At 44.9% G+C, this 22,051-nt stretch overlaps 1 long non-coding RNA gene across 1 annotated transcript in view; it reads left to right on the top strand.

Moving 5' to 3' along the window:
- LOC311148325 overlaps nt 1–21,063 on the top strand; it is a 32,335-nt gene extending 11,272 nt beyond the window's left edge. The window contains exon 2 of the long non-coding RNA XR_014614886.1: nt 21,027–21,063. This is a non-coding gene — a long non-coding RNA (uncharacterized lncRNA). The remainder of the gene's footprint in view (nt 1–21,026) is intronic.
- Nucleotides 21,064–22,051: the final 988 nt, after the last annotated feature.

Here is a 22,051-nt window from a genome sequence, read left to right as displayed (position 1 = left end):
GTGTCATATTCTTTCAATTTTTTAATAATGGATTTAATGGTGTTCCGTGGGATGTTCAAAGTTTCAGATATTTTTTTATAACCCAACCCTGATCTGTACTTCTCCACAACTTTGTCCCTGACCTGTTTGGAGAGCTCCTTGGTCTTCATGGTGCTGCTTGTTTGGTGATGCCCCTTGCTTAGTGGTGTTGCAAACTCTGAGGCCTTTCAGAACAGGTGTATATATACTGAGATCATGTGACACTTAGATTGCACACAGGTGGACTTTATTTAACTCATTATGTGACTTCTGAAGGTAATTGGTTTCACCAGATCTTATTTAGGGGCTTCATAGCAAAGGGGGTGAATACATATGTACTCACCACTTTTCCGTTATTTATTTATTATTTATATTAAAAACGTAGCATGGTGTTGTATGCCATTTCTGCACATTGTACAAGATCACCTTTTCTATGTGACTTTCTACGTCAACTGATACAGTATCATCATTCTCCATCAGCCAGTGTGCTTCAATAGGACAAAGTGGAAAGAGTCACTATGTGCTACCATTTGGAATTATAGTGTAGTGTACAATGCACTGCTGAAATACCTGGGTTTTATATAACAATATATTCCACTCATTATCTGAATTTCATTGATACACTCACTGTAAGCTGATAAATGTCAAGCACAGAGACAGGCAATACTGTATCAGTTGACAAGTCACATAGTAAAGGTGATCTTGTGCAATGTTGCATGGAGCAGAAATGGTATACAACACCGTGCTGTGTTTTTACAGTAGCCAACTGCATTACAATACCCCTATTTAGAATATGCTGTATAAGGATAATTAAACTGTAAGACTGACATACAGTATTTCTCAACATGCTCACAACCTGCCATTGGATACAAATTATTTAAAAAATGGTGCCTGTCAAATTATAGTCAAATACTGAATGGAAAATGATACTTTATTTAATACCACTTACATCTGAAAAATTTGCCAAACTGTAACAGGTGCTCTATAGTATGTCCAAATAGCTTCTCTCAAGGATGTGCGTGTGCGTGCGTGCGTGTCCCTATCATTCAGAGTGAGCAAACCTGAGGAATAGAGATTGTTCCAATTGCTTGTGGAAAACAGATTGGGAGGATTTTAATTATATATCTGTTGGCATATTTATTTATATCTGTTGGTACTTTCCACTTTGTTTGCACTTTTGGCATTTTGATAGGTCAGTCTGATTTCCCACATCACCAGGTGACATCCACTGTATCCTCCCCTTGCACCCCTTTGGCATTCACTGTGAGGAATTAAACTATTCTGTCTACAGATTGGTATTTCTGTCACTCTACTTTGTCTCATTTAAATGTCAGAGGAGCAGCTCCTCAACTCAAACCAGGGCTTTCAACACCAGTTGTCACATAATCCTGTGAAGGTTTTTAGTTTCAACCTCATGTAAAATATTTATTGAGGTACATTTCATGACTACTGATATGGATATGCTATCCTCTCAGAATTGACCAGAGTCTGTTCACAATCCAATGGATTTATTGAGACAGTATACAGTACAGTATATTATGTGGTGTTGCGGTAGTCAGTCCTACTCAGTTCCTTTTTTTAGGGGTCTCTTTAGGACTGCTGTCTCCATGCAGGGGGTTTTGTGTAGACTAAACATGGGTTGTGGGTTGGTTTCCCCCCGAGCAGGCCAGCCCAATACATGGTGAGACACAGGCTCTGTCTCTGTCATATCCTAAATGAGACAGTTACATTTGTTGTCTCTCTGTAGTCTCCTCCATGTTGTAGTCTCCCCCATGGTCTCTCCATTAGCACACAGATCATATCCCCTTCCTCATATAGTACACTCTTAATGGGGCTCATGAAATAAACAGTGAGGTATGTCTTTGTCCCAGATCTGAACACATGCTCATCTCCCCCATGGCTCAAGACCAGACACACAGACAGAGAGGCTGCATGCGCTCGCTATGGATCTCTCCCCTCCTGTTATTTTGTCTACAGTGCATTTGCGAAGCACTGAGGGAAAAAAGAGACGGATCAGTGTGTGTAGACCCTGTTCAAGAACAGCAGGGTGGAAGGCTCATTGTTGTGAAAGTGGAGCAGGCCAGCAACAAATGGTAGATTCTTAGCAAAGCAGTTAGCTGATTTGAGTAGAGCAGCTTCCTCAAATGATAGTCCCGGTCAGTTGATGAAAAGATTCCTTACTTTAACTGAAGGACACTTTATTGTTTATTTAGAACCAATACTCACCTACAAGCACACCCTGTCTCCCTCTCACAAGAGGGTTGTATCCAACCTTGTGTGTGTTTGAGTTTTTTTTAAATATTCAATTCTCAAGTCTCTACAGAACACACAAATAGGGATGGGCATTTGAAATGATTTCACTATCATTATATTTTGTTGGATATCTGGATAGTCGAAATACATGTTTCAATTTTGTAATTATATATATTTTTTACTTCAATTAAGACTTGCACACGCGACTCGAGAAAGCCGGTGAGCTGTGCTCTGCTTGTTTCAGATGAAGGGTGGGGGAGGGGCGAGAGAGGAGCAGGGGCCGGTGTGTGTGGCAGAGAGGGAGAGAAAGAAAGTAACCAAACCGACTCGCACTAGTTAGACAAACCTGTTGCGGACATAAATTATCTATCATACCATCTGGTAGTGTGTCAGGTCGTGTTGTAGGTGTTGTGTAGGAATCAAACGCAGGAAGCAGACTGATATTCCAAAAGGCTGTATTACTGCCTAAACACAGGCAACAGGACAAAATAAGCCTGACAGCAAAATACGCACGAAGGCGAAAGACAATGCGCACACACAGGTGCGACAAAATGAATAAGTGCACACACAAGTGCAACGTAAGCTCCAGCAAACAGTGGAGAAATAACGCTCAACCGAGCAATACACAAACTGACGGTAACAATCACACACAACACAAGACAAACACAACGAGAAACTTATAGGACACTAATTACTACAAAACAGAAACAGGTGTAGAAACAAACAGACAAAAGCAAACGAACATGAAACATCTATCGGTGGCAGCTAGAATTCCGGAGACGACGAACGCCGAAGCCTGCCCGAACAAGGGAGAGAGGCAGCCTCGGCCGAAACCGTGACAGTACCCCCCCCTTGACGCGCGGCTCCAGACGCGCGCCGACTCCGGCCTTGGGGACGACCCGGAGGCCGCGGCGCAGGGCGCGTCGGATACCCCCAATGGAATTCCGTCAGGAGCGACGGGTCCAAAATGTCTCTCCTCGGCACCCAGCACCGCTCCTCCGGACCGTACCCCTCCCACTCCACTAGATACTGAAGACCCCCTCTCCGACGTCTAGAATCCAAGATGGATCTCACGGTGTACGCCGGTGCCCCCTCGATGTCCAACGGGGGCGGAGGGGTCTCCAAGATCTCATGTTCTTGGAGTGGGCCTGCTACCACCGGCCTGAGAAGGGACACATGGAATGAGGGGTTAATACACTTATACTCAACTGGTAACTGTAATCTATAACATACCTCGTTCAACCTTCTCAGGACTTTAAATGGCCCTACAAACCGCCGACCCAGCTTCCGACAGGGCAGGCGGAGGGGCAGGTTTCTGGCAGAGAGCCAGACTCGATCTCCAGGTGCGTACACTGGCCCCTCACTGCGGTGTAGGTCGGCGCTCGTCTTCTGTCGACGTATGGCACGCTGCAGATGGACGTGTGCAGCGTCCCACGTCTCCTCCGAGCGCCGCACCCACTCATCCACAGCGGGGGCCTCGATCTGGCTCTCATGCCATGGTGCCAGAACCGGCTGGTACCCTAAAACACACTGAAAAGGGGTTAGTTGGGTGGAGGAGTGGCGGAGAGAGTTCTGTGCCATCTCGGCCCAGGGCACATATCTCGCCCACTCCTCCGGCCGGTCCCGGCAGTATGTTCTGAGAAACCTACCCACATCCTGGTTAACGCGTTCCACCTGCCCATTACTCTCCGGGTGGTAACCCGAGGTGAGGCTCACCGAGACCCCCAACCGCTCCATAAAAGCTCTCCAGACTCTGGAGGTGAATTGGGGACCTCGGTCAGCCACAATGTCCTCGGGCACCCCGTAGTGCCGGAACACATGGGTGAATAGTGCTTCGGCGGTTTGTAGGGCAGTAGGAAGACCCGGCATGGGGAGCAAACGACAGGCCTTAGAGAACCGGTCCACAACGACCAGGATGGTAGTATTCCCTTGAGAGAGGGGAAGGTCAGTTATAAAATCCACCGAGAGGTGGGACCATGGTCGTTGTGGAACGGGCAGGGGCAGTAACTTACCCCTAGGCAGATGTCTAGGCGCCTTACACTGGGCGCACACCGAGCAGGAAGAAACATAAACCCTCACATCCCTGGCCAACGTGGGCCACCAATATTTGGCACTAAGACAGTGCACTGTCCGGCCGATACCCGGATGTCCAGAGGAGGGTGACGTGTGAGCCCAATAGATCAATCGATCCCGACACTCGAGCGGAACATACCTCCGGCCCTCCGGGCATTGTGGTGGACTAGGGTCGGTGCGTAATGCCCGCTCGAGCTCAGAATCGAGCTCCCACACCACCGGTGCCACTAGACACGACTCCGGCAGTATGGGAGTGGGCTCCACGGACCTCTCCTCCCCGTCATACCGCCGAGACAGCGCATCTGCCTTACCGTTTTGTGACCCAGGGATTTACGTGATTTTAAAAGAGAAACGGGTCAAAAACATACTCCATCTAGCCTGCCGAGGGTTTAGCCTCCTCGCTGCCCGGATGTACTCCAGGTTACGGTGGTCCGTCAAAATGAGGAAAGGGTGTTGAGCCCCCTCAAGCCAGTGCCTCCACACCTTAAGGGCCAGTACCACAGCTAACAGCTCCCTGTCCCCTACGTCATAATTTCGCTCCGCCGGACTGAGCTTCTTGGAATAGAAGGCACAGGGGCGGAGTTTAGGTGGCGCGCCTGACCGTTGTGAAAGCACGGCGCCAATACCGGCCTCAGACGCGTCCACCTCTACCTGAAATGGTAAAGAGGGATCCGGATGCGCCAGCACCGGAGCCGAGGTAAACAGGTCCTTCAGCCTCCCAAACGCCCTGTCCGCCTCGACTGACCACTGCAGACGCACCGGGCCCCCCTTCAAGAGAGACGTGATGGGAGCTGCCACCTGCCCAAAACCCCGGATAAACCTCCGGTAGTAATTCGCAAACCCCATAAACTGCTGCACCTCTTTCACAGTGGTTGGTGTTTGCCAATTACGCACGGCTGACACTCGGTCTACCTCCATCTTCACCCCTGAAGCTGACAACTGATACCCCAAAAAGGAAATCGACTCCTGGAAAAACAGACACTTCTCTGCCTTCACATACAGGTCGTGCTCCACCAGCCTCCGCAACACCCGGCGCACCAGGGCCACATGCTCGACACGGGTAGGTGAGTACACGAGAATGTCATCTATGTACACAACGACTCCCTGTCCCTGCATGTCCCTGAAGATCTCATCCACGAATGATTGGAAAACCGACGGAGCATTCATCAACCCGTATGGCATGACTAGATACTCGTAATGGCCCGAGGTGGTACTAAAGGCTGTTTTCCATTCATCATCCTTCCTGATGCGCACCAAGTTGTACGCGCTCCTGAGATCTAATTTCGTGAAGAAGCGCGCCCTATGCAACGACTCAGTCATGGTCGCAATCAGCGGGAGTGGATAACTATACTTCACCGCAATCTGATTGAGACCACGGTAATCGATGCACGGACGCAAACCACCATCCTTCTTCTTCACGAAAAAGAAACTCGAGGACGCGGGGGAAGTGGACGGCCGTATGTATCCTTGTCTCAGTGATTCGTCTATGTAAATCTCCATAGCTTTCTTCTCCTCCTGAGACAGAGGATACACATGACTCCGTGGGAGCGCAGCTCCTGCCTGAAGGTCTATCGCACAATCCCCCTGCCTATGGGGTGGCAACCGCGTCGCCCTCGCCTTACTAAACGCAATAGCCAAATCCCCATACTCAGGTGGAATGTGCAATGCGGGCACCTGGTATGGACTCTCCACCGAGGTAGCCCCTAAGGAAACGCCCAAACATCTACCCACACACTGAGCAGACCACTCCATCAGAGCCCTCTCCTGCCACGAAATAGCGGGGTTATGGGTACTCAACCAAGGTAGACCCAGCACCACCGGATACGCAGGAGAGTCAATCAGGAACAGCTGAATCATCTCCTGATGACTCCCCTGCGCACACATCCTAAGTGGCGCCGTGACCTCCCTGATCAAGCCCGTACCCAACGGACGACTATCTAGGGCATGAACGGGAAAAGGAACGTCAACAGGAATACGGGGAATCCCTAACCTTAAACAAAACTTTCTATCAATAAAATTCCCAGCCGCGCCTGAATCTACCAGCGCCTTATGCTGGGATTGAGGTGCTACCTGTGGAAAACTGACAGGTATACAAAAATGGGCAACAGTGAGCTCTGGGTGAGTGGGGCGCCTACTCACCTGGAGGGAATCCCCAGTGCGGCGCCTGTCGTCATCTCCCCTAGGAGGCCATCCCCAGCACCTAGCCGCGGTGTGTCCTCCCCGACCACAGTTGGTGCAGTGGATGGACCCCCTAGTCTGCCGACTCCTCCTATCTCTAGCGCCAGCGCCCCCGAGCTCCATAGGACACGGCTCGGATGCGCTGGAGGATGGAATGGACGGACCCCCCTCAGGACGTCCGCGGGTAGCCAATAGGTTATCTAACCTGATTGACATGTCGACCAGCTGGTCGAAAGTGAGACTGGTGTCCCTACAGGCCAGCTCCCGACGGACGTCCTCTCTGAGGCTACATCGGTATAGATCGACGAGGGCCCGCTCATTCCACCCTGCATCTGCCGCTAGAGTACGGAATTCGAGTGCGAATTCCTGGGCACTCCTCCTCCCCTGCCTGAGGAAGACCAGACGCTCCCCCGCCGCTTTCCCCTCCGGGGGATGGTCGAACACCGCCCTAAAGCGGCGGGAGAATTCGGTGTACGTAATCGTCGTGGCGTCGATCTTCCTCCACTCCGCGTTGGCCCACTCCAATGCTTTACCGGCCAGGCAGGAGATCAGGGCGGACACGCTCTCATGCCCTGAAGGTGCCGGATGTACTGTGGCCAGGTACAGCTCTACCTGGAGCAGAAATCCCTGACACCCAGCTGCGGTCCCGTCGTAGGACCTCGGGAGAGATAGTCGGACTCCGCGAGGTTCCGGCGCTGGACTGGGTGGGCTGGCCGATGGTGCTGGCAGGGCGGCTGGCGGTGGAGGCGGACCCCAGCCTCGGATGGTGGTCATCACCTCCTGCAGGGCGGCCCCCATCTGCAGGAGCTGCTCTTGCTGGTCCCGAACCTGGGCTTCCAGTCTTGTCTGTGCTGCTTCGGCTCCTGCTGATTCCATATTCGGGTGTGTGATTCTGTCAGGTCGTGTTGTAGGTGTTGTGTAGGAATCAAACGCAGGAAGCAGACTGATATTCCAAAAGGCTGTATTACTGCCTAAACACAGGCAACAGGACAAAATAAGCCTGACAGCAAAATACGCACGAAGGCGAAAGACAATGCGCACACACAGGTGCGACAAAATGAATAAGTGCACACACAAGTGCAACGTAAGCTCCAGCAAACAGTGGAGAAATAACGCTCAACCGAGCAATACACAAACTGACGGTAACAATCACACACAACACAAGACAAACACAACGAGAAACTTATAGGACACTAATTACTACAAAACAGAAACAGGTGTAGAAACAAACAGACAAAAGCAAACGAACATGAAACATCTATCGGTGGCAGCTAGAATTCCGGAGACGACGAACGCCGAAGCCTGCCCGAACAAGGGAGAGAGGCAGCCTCGGCCGAAACCGTGACATAGTGCTTGTCTTGACTGCATCAAATCATTGTAAAGAAGATAGCTAGCTACAGTAGCCAGCTAAGGTAGTCAGCTAACTACACTGAACAAAAATATACACTACATTTTAGTCATTTAGCAGACACTCTTATCCAGAGCGACTTACAGTTAGTGAATGCATACATTTTCATACTGGCCCCCCGTGGGAAACAAACCCACAACCCTGGCGTTGCAAGCGCCATGCTCTACCAACTGAGCTACATTGACAAGGTTAGAAATAATGATTATTAATTGAAATAATAATTGTGTCCTTCAAACTTTGCTTTCGTCAAAGAATCCTCAATTTGCAGCAATTACAACCTTGCAGACCTTTGGCATTCTAGTTGTCAATTTGTTGAGGTAATCTGAAGATATTTCACCCCATGCTTCCTGAAGCACCACCCACAAGTTGGATTGGTTTGATGGGCACTTCTTACGTACCATACGGTCAAGCTGCTCCCACAACAGCTCAATAGGGTTGAGATCCGGTGACTGTGCTGGCCACTCCATTATAGACAGAATACCAGCTGACTGCTTCTTCCCTAAATAGTTCTTGCATAGTTTGGAGCTGTGCTTTGGGTCATTGTCCTGTTGTAGGAGGAAATTGGCTCCAATCAAGTGCCGTCCACATGGTATGGCATGGCGTTGCAAAATGGAGTGATAGCCTTCCTTCTTCAAGATCCCTTTTACCCTGTACAAATCTCCCACTTTACCACCACCAAAGCACCCCCAGACCATCACATTGCCTCCACCATGCTTGACAGATGGCATCAAGCACTCCTCCAGCATCATTTCATTTGGTCTGCGTCTCACAAATGTTATTCTTTGTGATCCGAACACCACAAACTTCGATTTGTCTGTCCATAACACTTTTTTCCAATCTTCCTCTGTCCAGTGTCTGTGTTATTTTGCCCATCTTGATCTTTTCTTTTTATTGGCCAGTCTGAGATATGTATTTTTCTTTGCAACTCTGCCTAGAAGGTCAGCATCCCGGAGTCGCCTCTTCACTGTTGACATTGAGACTGGTGTTTTGCGGGTACTATGTAATTAAGCTGCCAGTTGAGAACCTGTGAGGCGTCTTTTTCTCAAACTAGACACTCTAATGTATTTGTCCTCTTGCTCAGTTGTGCACTGGGGCCTCCCACTCCTCTTTCTATTCTGGTTAGAGACAGTTTGCGCTGTTCTGTGAAGGGAGTGGTACACAGCGTTGTACGAGATCTTCAGTTTCTTGGCAATTTCTCGCATGGAATAGCCTTCATTTCTCAGAACAAGAATAGACTGACGAGTTTCAGAAGAAAGTTATTTGTTTCTGGCCATTTTGATTCTGTAATCGAACCCACAATTGCTGATGCTCCAGATACTCAACTAGTCTCAAGAAGGCCAGTTTTATTGCTTATTTAATCAGCACAACAGTTTTCAGCTGTGCTAACATAATTGCCAAAGGGTTTTCTAATGATCATTTAGCCTTTTAAAATGATAAACTTGGATTAGCAAACACAACGTGCCATTGGAACACAGGACTGATGGTTGCTGATAATGGGCCTCTGTACGCCTATGTAGATATTCCATAAAAAATCAGCCGTTTCCAGCTACAATAGCCATTTACAACATTAACAATGTCTACACTGTATTTCTGATCAATTGGATGTTATTTTAATGGGCAAAAAAAATGCTTTTCTATCGAAAACAAGGACATTTCTAAGTGACCCCAAACTTTTGAACGGTAGTGTAAATATAACATGCAATAATTTCAAAGATTTTACTGTTACAGTTCATATAAGGAAATCAGTCAATTGAAATAAATTATATGAATTTCACATGATTGGGAATACAGATATGCATCTGTTGGTCACAGATACCTTAAAAAAAAGGTGTGGCAACCATTTGCCTCATGCAGCGTGACACATTTACTTCACATAGAGTTGATCAGGCTGTTGATTGTGGCCTGCGGAATGTTGTCCAACTCCTCTTCAATGGCTGTGTGAAGTTTCTGGATATTGGCAGGAACTGGAACTAGCTGTCGTACACTCGATCCAGAGCATCCCAAACATGCTCAATGGGTGACATGTCTGGTGAGTATGCAGGCCATGGAAGAACTGGGACATTTTCAGCTTCCAGGAATTGTGTACAGATCCTTGCGACATGGGGCCGTGCATTATCATGCTGAAACATGAGGTGATGGTGGCGGATGAATGGCACGACAATGGGCCTCAGGATCTCGTCACGGTATGTGGAAGTCCTGGGCTGGCGTGGTTACATGTGGTCTGCGGTTGTGAGGCCGGTTGGACATACTGCCCAGTTTTCTAAAACTACATTATGGTAGAGAAATTAACATTAAAGTCTCTGGCAACAGCTCTGGTGGACATTCCTGCATGCAAATTGCACGCTCCCTCAAAACTTGAGACATCTGTGGCATTGTGTTGTGTGACAAAACTGCACATTTTAGAGTGGCCTTTTATTGTCCCCAGCACAAGATCATGCTGTTTAATCAGCTCTTTGATATGCCACACCTGTCAGATGGATGGATTATCTTGGCAAATTAGAAAAGCCCACTAACGGGGATGTAAATACATTTCTGGGATCTTTTATTTCAGCTCATGAAACATGGGACTAACACTTTACATGTTGCGTTTATATTTTTGCTCATTGTAGCTAAAGTAGCAAGGCTAATTGAGGCTATTTTGTTGCGCTTCCCGTACTTGTGTACAACAACTCCAATCATATGAAACAACAGCCTACCTGATCCATTTAGCATTGATTAGAAATCTCCCACTTCACTTGCTACACATGGAGCCTCTGTAGCGCTGCTTTGATTGACCGACAAAAAATATATATTCTCAAAAATGAATACTCTCCCAAGTAATCAAATACTAAAGTCCATTTGGATATTCTAATATTTAAATAACCATGCCAATCCCTGTACAAAAACAACATGGAGTTGTCATAATTTCTTTGTCATTATGGTCAAGTTTGCATGACAAAGATCAGCCATTGATTACATGGCCAGGCAAGGCCTAGGGCCAAACAAACAGGATATCTAAGCCATACAAGAGGGCTGGAGAGGGTGTTATTCAATCACTGTTAACAGTATTTATATTCACACTGACATTCACATTGATATTCACAATGGAAAGCTACTGTACACCTCCTGCTTTGGAGGAACAGGGAAAAGCATAAGATAAACTGGGATCCATAATAATGACTTGCACAAAACAGGTGGGAAGTGTTGTTTCAGTTGTGTGTGCACTTCAGTTGTTGTGTGTATACTGTAATTGATGCCTGTTAACACAGTGCTCCTGTAATAACACAATGTATAGATCTCAGCTACTGTAGCTAGTTGGTTAACCAGCAAAGATAGAACTTAGAAGAAGACATGTGGACCACGTGGCATTGAAAGGCCAATTGTCAAGAATTATCATAGAAGCTATGACAGCTGTCATGTTTCTGATCAAGGCTTAATGATGCATGGTTTAAGAAACGTGTTACCAAACAAGTGTGCAGACCTTCAGGCTCCTGAGGCTGTGTGTGTGTGTGTGTGTGTCTCAGAGGTGACTGGTGTGATCTGTTATAGCCGGGCCAGCGATGGCATAGTCTCGCCCTGTCAGCATGGTCTTGCTCTACTCTGCTCTGCTATGGTACCAGTGTGTGTTCACAGTCCCAGCCACACAGACTCACTGTACTCCACTGTACCGGAGCATCAATATGCACATTCAGCCACTTCACTCTCATTTGCTCCATCAATGGGCTCATTCAGCTGCCCAAGTTATACAGTACAGTCAGCCTGCTGGCTCTGGACCTGGGCTCATTCACTATTGTTGTTGGCCAATAGTAGTATGTCAGACATTGAATTGGAGGATGGTATGGAAGCCATTTGTCCAGAGGCTTTTTGTAATTATTTCATTACGATCTATTTTGAATGATTCCCAGTTAGTTTCTCTTTTCATCACAGTTTTTCTAGCCAGTTGAACAGAGGAAGTATGGAGGATAGAATCAGCTTTATTCCGCTTTATTACAATGCAGAATAGACATTCAACCACCTCTAGATATTCAGCCACCTTTCATTTCACTGAACTCTAATATATACAGAACATATAGCCTTTGAATTCATGGTTACAATACCTTTAGAAATCCCATGTCCATGAAGCAAATTATGTATGCACGAGAGCACAATGTCGTACAGCTAACTGTCAGCTTTAAATAGTTTGCATGGGGAATGTAGGACTCATTATTCCAATGTTATTCTGCATTTTAAATGATCATCAAATTAAAAATATATGGAACAAGTCCTGGTAGTGTTCCTGTTCTGTCACCCACACACTGGAGCTACAAGAGGACAGTTGTTTGAGCTTTCAACTGAGTACTCTTACATTTCTTTACAATCCCCTCACGACCTCCTGATGACTCAATTGCTTAAATTGACTTTATAATTAGTGTTGGTGTTAGTCATTTCAGAAAATTATATTAAATTCTAGCATAACATGTTTTTGTCAGAGATATGCAAAGCAATATTTTTGCCAAGTGGAATTGTGTGTATTAGGCCTTGTCTAGACTTAACAGTTAATGCAGTTTTTATATTCTGGTCATGAACACATCATGCGTCTACACTTACATTTTAATGTGTCCACCATCTCCACATTGTGACCTAATTCCCTTTTTATGCGCTATATTTAAATTAGGGCTGTCAAATGATTAAAATTTTTAATCAAATTAATCAGAATTTTCAGTGGATTAATCATGATTAATCACTATTTGCAATTACACCTGAATCCTAACCATTTTTTTTCTGAAATGCATACCAAAAGATAAATAACAGGACACAGATACATAATTTTCATATTATGTCTGTTTATTAACACAGCCAAATAATGGTGTTTTAAATCAAGCTGAAACATACTACACACCATAATATTTGTCTTTGGCTGTGGCTCTTGACGGTGGCTTATAGAATGAGTCTTGAGACGCCACTTGCAAAACATCAAGGAAACCTGAGTCTTCTACAATGCTAATGGGTCTACAATCCTTTGCAATCCATTTTGCTATTGTGTTGGTCAAATTATCTGAGGTTGATTTTGTTAATTGCCTGCAAACATTCAGCGTGGTCTGGCGCAAACCACTTGCTGAATCTGACGGCCCAGCAAACGCATGTTTGGCGTTGACATGGTACTTCAAGCTTGAACAGCTCCGGTGAAATTGAAACTCCTTCTTACAAATCTTGCAAATAACCTTGTACTTGTTAACTGTACCATCATCATTCTTTTTATATTTGAATCCGTCAATAGGCCCACTTTGCTCACCTTGCTCCATCTCGCCTCTAGCTCCCAACCACTTTCCTGACCTGAATAATTTGTCACACTGCGCATGCGTGAAATGCGTTAAAAAAATTGACGTAATTAACAGCAAACAACTAATTAACGTCGTTAACGCGCTATTTTTGACAGCCCTAATTTAAATGCCAGTATGCATTCTGCAAACAGTGGAATAGGCCAAATATGATAATAACACAACAACAACTTTATGGCAGTACTGTCCCTCTGTAGCTAGCAAACAAGCTAGCAAGCAAAGCTAAAGGGATTGCAAACAGGTTAGCATTACTCCAGCCCCCACAAAAAGGTGTTTTTCTAAATAGCATTTATGAGCCCAGCATACACGTTCCTCACACACTAGGAACGTATTTCCTCCAACATTATAATGAAAAGGTGCCTCTCGCTCCCAAAACACAGAGTGGGCAGAGTGCTGATGAAGTCGCCCACTATATGCGCTTTCGGTAGCCTGATTGCGTCCAGACAGGAGAAATCCCCACCCAATGTGTCAGGACGTGGGCAGCCAGATCTGAACACAATCAGACTGCATTGTGACTTTTGTGCATCTAGACCTGTCTTTTCAATGTGATCTTTGTATTCTGATAACAGAAGTCGCATGTAAGTGTCAAGTGTAGACACGGCCTTATCCTGTTGCCTGAAGTGAGATCCCATGTCATGGTGGAAGCTATGTGCAACCTGGTCTCAGAGCATTTCATATTATTCTGTATGTAAATCCGAGATGCTCCATTTAGTATGTTATGCTTCGTAAGGTTACATAAGACAAATGGGTACTTAAGGCAAAAACGGAAGTAGGGTGGGTTTATAATGCGAACGTCTAGCAACCCAAAAGTTCAAATCTTATCACGGACAACTTTAGCATTTTAGCTAATTAGTAACTTTTCAACTACTTACTACTTTTTTTAAATGTATAAATTTTTACCCCTTTTTTCTCCCCAATTGGTAGTTACAGTCTTGTCCCATCGCTGCAACTCCCGTACGGACTCGGGAGAGGCGAAGGTCGAGAGCCATGCGTCCTCTGAAACACGACTCTGACAAGCCGCACTGCTTCTTGACACACTGCTCGCTTAACCCGGAAGCCAGCCACACTAATGTGTTGGAGGAAACACTGTACAACTGGCAACCGTGTCAGCGTGCATGCACCCGGCCTGCCACAGGAGTCGCTAGAGCGTGATGGGACAAGAACATCCCGGCCGGCCAAACCCTCCCCTAACCTGGACGATGCTGGGCCAATTGTGCGCCGCCTCAAGGGTCTCCCGGTCACGGCCGGCAGTGACACAGCCCGGGATCGAACCCAGATCTGTTGTGATGCCTCAAGCACTGCAATGCATTGCTTTAGACCGCTGCGCCACTTGGGAAGCCGACTTACTACTTTTTAGCTACTGTGCAACTACTTACCCTAACCTTAACCCTTTTAGCTAACCCTTCACCTAACCCTAACCTTAACCCTTTTAGCTAACCCTTCACCTAACCCTAACCTTAACCCTTTTAGCTAACCCTTCACCTAACCCTAACCTTAAACCTTTTAGCTAACCCTTCACCTAACCTTAACCCTTTTAGCTAACCCTTCCCCTAACCATAACCCTAACCCCTTAACCTAACTCTTAAACTTAAACCTAACCTTAACCCTAACCCCTAACCCTAACCCCTAGCCTAGCTAAAGTTAGCTACCTAGCTAGAATTCGTAACATATTGTATCTTTTGCAAATTCGTAATATATCATACGTTATGCAAATTCGTAACATATAATACGAATCGTAATTTGTTATATATCATATGTGTGATACACATCCACAAATTAATACATACCACACGAAACGTAACTTATCATACTACATGAAGTATTGCGAATATACAGTTGAAGTCGGAAGTTTACATACACTTAGGTTGGAGTCATTCAACCACTCCACACATTTCTTGTTAAAAAACTATAGTTTTGGCAAGTCGGTTAGGACATCTACTTTGTGCATGACACAAGTAATTTTTCCAACAATTGTTTACAGACAGATTGTTTCACTTATAATTCACTGTATCACAATTCCAGTGGATCAGAAGTTTACATACACTAAGTTGACTGTGCCTTTAAACAGCTGGATAATTCCAGAAAATGATGTCATGGCTTTAGAAGCTTCTGATAGGCTAATTGACATCATTTGAGTCAATTGTAAGTGTACCTGTGGATGTATTTCAAGGCCTACCTTCAAACTCAGTGCCTCTTTGCTTGACACCAAGGGAAAATCAAAAGAAATCAGCCAATACCTCAGTCTGGTTCATCCTTGGGAGCAATTTCCAAACGCCTGAAGGTACCACGTTCATCTGTACAAACAATAGTATGCCAGTATAAACACCATAGGACCATGCAGCCGTCATACCGCTCAGGAAGGAGACGCGTTCTGTCTCCTAGAGATGAACGTACTTTGGTGCGAAAAGTGCAAATCAATTCCAGAACAACAGCAAAGGACCTTGTGAAGATGCTGGAGGAAACAGGTACAAAATTATCTATATCCACAGTAAAACAAGTCCTATATCGACATAACCTGAAAGGCCGCTCAGCAAGGAAGAAGCCACTGCTCCAAAACCGCCATAAAAAAGACAGACTACGGTTTGCAACTGCACATGGGGACAAAGATCATACTTTTTGGAGAAATGTCCTCTGGTCTGATGAAACAAAAATAGAACTGTTTGGCCATAATGACCATCGTTATGTTTGGAGGAAAAAGGGGGTCGGCTTGCAAGCCGAAGAACACCATCCCAACCGTGAAGCACGGGGGTGGCAGCATCATGCTGTGGGGGTGCTTTGCTGCAGGAGGGACTGGTGCACTTCACAAAATAGATGGCATAATGAGGAAGGAAAATTATGTGGATATATTGAAGCAACATCTCAAGACATCAGTCAGAAAGTTAAAGCTTGGTCGCAAATGGGTCTTCCAAATGGACAATGACTCCAAGCATACTTCCAAAGTTGTGGCAAAATGGCTTAAGGACAACAAAGTCAAGGTATTGGAGTGGCCATCACAAAGCCCTGACCTCAATCCTATAGAAAATGTGTGGGCAGAACTGAAAAAGTGTGTGCGAGCAAGGAGGCCTACAAACCTGACTCAGTTACACCAGCTCCAAATACTCATTGAGTGTATGTAAACTTCTGACCCACTGGGAATGTGATGAAAGAAATAAAAGCTTCTCTCTACTATTATTCTGACATTTCACATTCTTAAAATAAAGTGGTGATCCTAACTGACCTACGACAGGGAATTTTTACTAGGATTAAATGTCAGGAATTGCAAAAACTGAGTTTAAATGTATTTGGCTAGGGTGTATGTAAACTTCCGACTTCAACTGTACGTACAGAATAATATGAAATGCTCTTAGAACAGGTTGCTATGTGAGGGCCCTGATGTGCTATGCTCCTCTTGTGTTTCTCTGTGTGACTATTTGTGAATCTCACAAATATAAGACAAGGTGGAAAATGATGAAATCCGAAGGACACGTCAAGAGCTACACTTTAACACTGACAACTTTTTAGTGCTACACCATTCAAGGTTTTGGCCAGTGTTTGTCTGTCTGTGTGACCAGCCTCAGGCCGTCTTTTCCTAACTGTTTCCATGGAAACCAGTAGCTTACATAGTAAGATACCTAGGGAACTAACTGTGGAGGAGAGGCATGGAGAAACAATATTCTTGCTTGGATGGCATTTTGTATCAGGATTATATTTCACCCTCTTAACTGTTTCACAACACATGCAGATCTGCAGTCCACCTGTATTTACCTGAGGGGACTAGCTCTACTCATCCATAACTTCTTACTTATCAACCTAGACCTAACTATAGCCACTGCTTCTATTGCTTGGGGACAATGTGGTTATAGTTTGGCCCTGGCCAGGCAAACAGTGCTAGGCTTGCTGTTTGGGGTTTTAGGCTGGGTTTATGTATAGCACTTTGTGACATCTGCTGATGTAAAAAGGACATTATAAATACATTTGATTGAAATTTGATTGATAGGCTGAGAATGTGAAAATATGACTGACTCATATTATAATGCATGAGACAAACAGAAAGTAGCTTTGTCCTGCTGATAAAGGTGGCAGTTTGTCAGTGAAGGCTATGTATCACCATTAAGTGTCAGCACTTTTCTATTCTAAAGGCAAGGCTATATTATTATTTAACATTTATTTAACTAGGCAAGTCAGTTAAGAACAAATTCTTATTTACAATGACGGCCTACTTGTGAAGTCCCCCGGCCAAACCCTCCCCTAACCCGGAGGACGCTGGGCCAATTGTTCGCCACCCTATGGGACTCCCGATCACGGCCGGTTGTGATACAGCCCGGGATCGAACCCGGGTCTGTAGTGGCGCCTCTAGCACTGTGATGCAGTGCCTTAGACTGCTGCGCCACTCAGGCTTTGTGTTGGTACTGCGATTGCACTGATATTGAGTCAGATAAAGGTCAGGTTTCATTGTTAATGTAAACATTTTAACTTTTGGACTTGATATCATTAACAACATAATGATTAGGCTTACACAATGTGTCTGACAGACTATTATAGGACTTTTTGCCTTCATGATAATAGTCTAAATATAAACAAATGCTTAGTTTCTCCTCCATCATTGCTTCTTATTCCTTTTGTATTGACCTAACCCTCACCCAGTTAGTCAAACTAGGGCAATTATCCTGTGAAGTACAGAAGGCTACACCTCCTACAGTATGAAAAACAAACACCCATACTGGACTGTACATAGACACTATGTACACCAACACTCACACCCCCTACACAAACCTCACACTTCAATGACAAGAATGAGGATAAGCAGCTTTTTCAAGTTTTAGTCTACATTAGCCTCTGTATGTCCTGCCCCCATTATGTTCTTGTCCTGATCCAGTGTAATCTTTTATTTGACAACATGTCTTCTTCGGTATGTACAATGATAGTTGACAAGTATGTCAACATTGCCAAATATATATGTAAATGTACGCTTAGTGTGTACTGCAGCTTAGTGTAGCTTAGTGTTCACAGTGATGCCACAATCTGGTTTTGAAGTGATACAAAGCTTCTTTTTACACTAGCTTGCAACCCGTGTTCGGTCTCAATGTGGGTGTCATATCACATTATTATGCTGACCAACCCCTTTTGCAGTCGAGAACAGAACAGGATAGAACGTATTCCCAGCAGGTATTTTAGGTTGGAGCCATTGGCCAAGAATCTAGCCGATTTCATTTTATGGGAATTACAGGCAACCTGAGAATGGGTGAGACCCACAATGTGAAGATTAGAAAATATTATGCTTGTGATGCTAAGGAAGCCTGTACTACCCTTCTGACAATAAGATCCAGAGGAAGTTAATGCAGACTCCTCCCCAGAAGTTTAATATAATTTATTCTGCCGAAGGAATTGTATGTATTTTTTGTACTGTACAATGTTTTTATCTACAGTATGTGTGTCAGGTATACAGCACCCTCAGGACTATTGTAACAACATGACAATAGTCCTTCTTTAACAATGAGGAGGACAGTGATTTGTGAAAATACAACTAACAATCATTACCCCTCTGGATCATTGTTTCCCCTCAGTGAGGCTCCATTTTCTGAGAAAGAGGAAGTTGCTTTAAGAGTTTTCTTGGTTCTGTAAAGAGACCACATGGGGCTTTCCTTCAAAAGGAACAAAATATCAGAGCAAAAGTACTACTGTATTCTATTCCATGACGTTATTTTAAACAACCATGTCTACTACAGTACTTGGGTGGGTTTCGCTGAAAGATTCATCCTATACATAGACAAGGCTGAAGGTTCGAGGTGAAAGATTCATCCTATACATAGACAAGGCTGAAGGTGAAAGTGGCTGAGAATGACAGTGATTGATTTGTTTGTTTTTGCTTGCTGTTTGTATAAAAAGCTATTCTGACTCAAATTACAAATATGCCTATCTTGTGCTGCAGAGAGAGGTCACTCATCAGTTGTTTTCACACCAGCTCTATTTCCAGTAAAGGCACTGCGATTCCTGGGATGTAAATTGGGTTGTGATTCCATAGAAATTACAGACCAATCCTGGTGAGAAAGGTCCCTGGAAAGATGAGTAAGAGGCCTGGATTCCTGCAGCTCCACTAGGAGACCGGGTGGACCACGTCAGAGGTCCATCTGTGGTCAGGGGGTTTCAGGGCCTCCGATGAACTGGGTGTTGAGCTGGAGTGCGTCCCAAATGGCACCCTATTCCCTACATAGTGCACTACTTTTGACCAGAGCCTTGGACATCTGATCATGTACTTTCAGCCCAGCAGGGGGTAAACTTTAATGTGAGATCAGATGCACAGGAGAGGAGACAGCTGCAGAAGGTTTTTTAGACATGCTAAACATCCCACTCCCTAGTTCCCAACAATCATTACAGGTCATCAACCCCTTAGTCATACTGACTGCTGGGCCTCTTCACTGGGTCCTGGAGAGCATACTGTAGGAGTCCAAAAGCAAGACTAAGGCCAAATCCCCCAAAAATATTTAATGTCAGAAATTGGTTTGTGTACCAAGTCACATAGTACCATCTACTGGCATAAACTGAGAATAGCAGGCTGGCAGTTTATTTCATTCACATCCACGGTGGATCATTTGATCATAAGAATAGAGACATATGAACACCTCTGGTCTCAAAAAGTCACATGAAGCACAGGAAGTCTTTAGGAAGTCCTGATCTTGCTTACATACATACCTTGTCCGAAAGACAGGTACGTCATGCAATTAATATGGATCAAGTGGAGTTTGTGCGTCAGGAAGTGCAGGACTGGCACCGATCCATACAAGCGCCACTTTAACAGATGGCCTGAGTTATTTAGAGTAACTGCTACTCCCCAACCCATTTTCTGTACTATAGTGTTTACGTCACTGAGCTGAAATTGCCATTTTTACTGAACTGAAGTAGTGTTGTACACAACTTGTTTTTCACAGACTTGGCTTACAGTGTTGACTCAGATCAAACTCAAAGGAATGTTTTGTGCAGCCAAGCAGACTGCTGTACTACCTGTGAGATCAATAAGTGCCTAGGTTGAAGATGACAAAGGTTAAGACAACGGGATTCTAAATATCCCAAAACTCTTTGCAACAATGGGACCAGCTATGGTAGTTAGCAACGGCACTGGTAGTTAGCAACGGCACTGGTCCCAGATCTGTGACGACGTTGTCTTAACCTATATATTTTCGACCTAGACCCATGCCAGGAAATAAAAGCAGGAAGTGTACCCTTCAATCTGTGCTGTGATTTGTTGAGCCAACTCAACTGACATTACAAAAAATATATTCCACTGCATGAGCCATATCAGTTGGCATCATTTGAATGAACATTCTAGATTACTATGGAAATTATTGCATCACAAGACCAGGCAGCCATTGGGAGTGTACCCATGAGTTTACCTTTCAAATTGCCAGGGTTAGAGCTTCCAAGCCCGTTCTATTCATTCTATTTCTTTGTGTACAGCACTGTCTCTCTTTGTTAGAAAACAAACAAACATGAACTATTCATGTTGTTGACAGTGCTCCTGTCTCTTGGGTTACCCCCTGTATTACAGTGGTTGATTATAATAGAATGAGACGGCTGGATTGTGAGAAGTATTGTTTAAAAGGCCAACTTCTTTAGACAGCTGTTCTAGTACTGGTCCTTCGAGCCGGATCATTTCTAGAATAGCTGTATGAAGCTGGCTTTTTAACAAGCACAATATCTTAAACACAAATCTATTGTCTTTGTAGTGTAATTTGTCCAAATCCAGCAATTCCACATAACAACAGTGAATGGATAATATGGGGCAGCAGCCAGACTAACTCTCACCTCTGTTTTGTTCTTTTCAGAGTGGACAAGACCTTCTCCAGGGCCAGAAGCATATGGTGAGTTCATCTTCTTCTGATTCTGTGTCATGTACAATCAGATACAATACGTTCTAATCGAATGTACAGTGCAATCGGAAAGTATTCAGACCCCTTCCCTTTTTGCACATTTTGTGACGTTACAGCCTTATTCTAAAATTGATGAAATAAAATAAAATCCTCATCAATCTACACACAGTACCCCATAATGGTCCTCTGTAGCTCAACTGGTAGAGCATGGCGCTTGTAACGCCAGGGTAGTGGGTTCGATCCCCGGGACCACCCATACGTAAAAATGTATGCACACATGACTGTGAGTCGCTTTGGATAAAAGCGTCTGTTAAATGGCATATTATTATTATTATTATTATTATTAATGACAAAACGAAACAGGTTTTTAGAAATTTTGGCAAATCTATTAACAATAAAAAACAGAAATACCTTATTTACATAAGTATTCAGAACCTTTGCTATGAGACTCGAAATTGAGCTCAGATGCATCCTGTTTCCATTGATCATCCTTGAGATGTTTCTACAACTTGATTGGAGTCCACCTGTGGTAAATTCAATTGATTGGACATGATTTGGAAAGGCACACACCTGTCTATATAAGGTCCCACAGTTGACAGTGCATGTCAGAGCCAAAACCAAGCCATGAGGTCGAAGGAATTGTCCGTAGAGCTCCGAGACAGGATTGTGTCGAGGCATAGATCTGGGTAAGGGTACCAAAACATTTCTGCAGCATTGAAGGTCCCCAAGAACAGTGGTCTCCATCTTAAATGGAAGAAGTTTGGAACCACCAAGACTCTTCCTAGAGCTGGCCACCTGGCCAAACTGAGTAATCTGGAGAAGGGCCTTGGTCAGGAAGGTGACCAAGAACCCGATGGTCACTCTGACAGAGCTCCGGAGTTCCTCTGTGGAGATGGGAGAACCCTCCAGAAGGACAACCATCTCTGCAGCACTCCACCAATCAGGCCTTTATGGTAGAGTGGCCAGACGGAAGCCACTCC

The sequence above is a fragment of the Coregonus lavaretus genome (assembly GCF_964263955.1).
Source record: "Coregonus lavaretus genome assembly, chromosome: 20".
NCBI classification, from domain to species: domain Eukaryota; kingdom Metazoa; phylum Chordata; class Actinopteri; order Salmoniformes; family Salmonidae; genus Coregonus; species Coregonus lavaretus.
The sequence above is the reverse complement of the archived record's forward strand: the minus strand, read 5'-3'. Positions and strand labels throughout refer to the sequence as shown.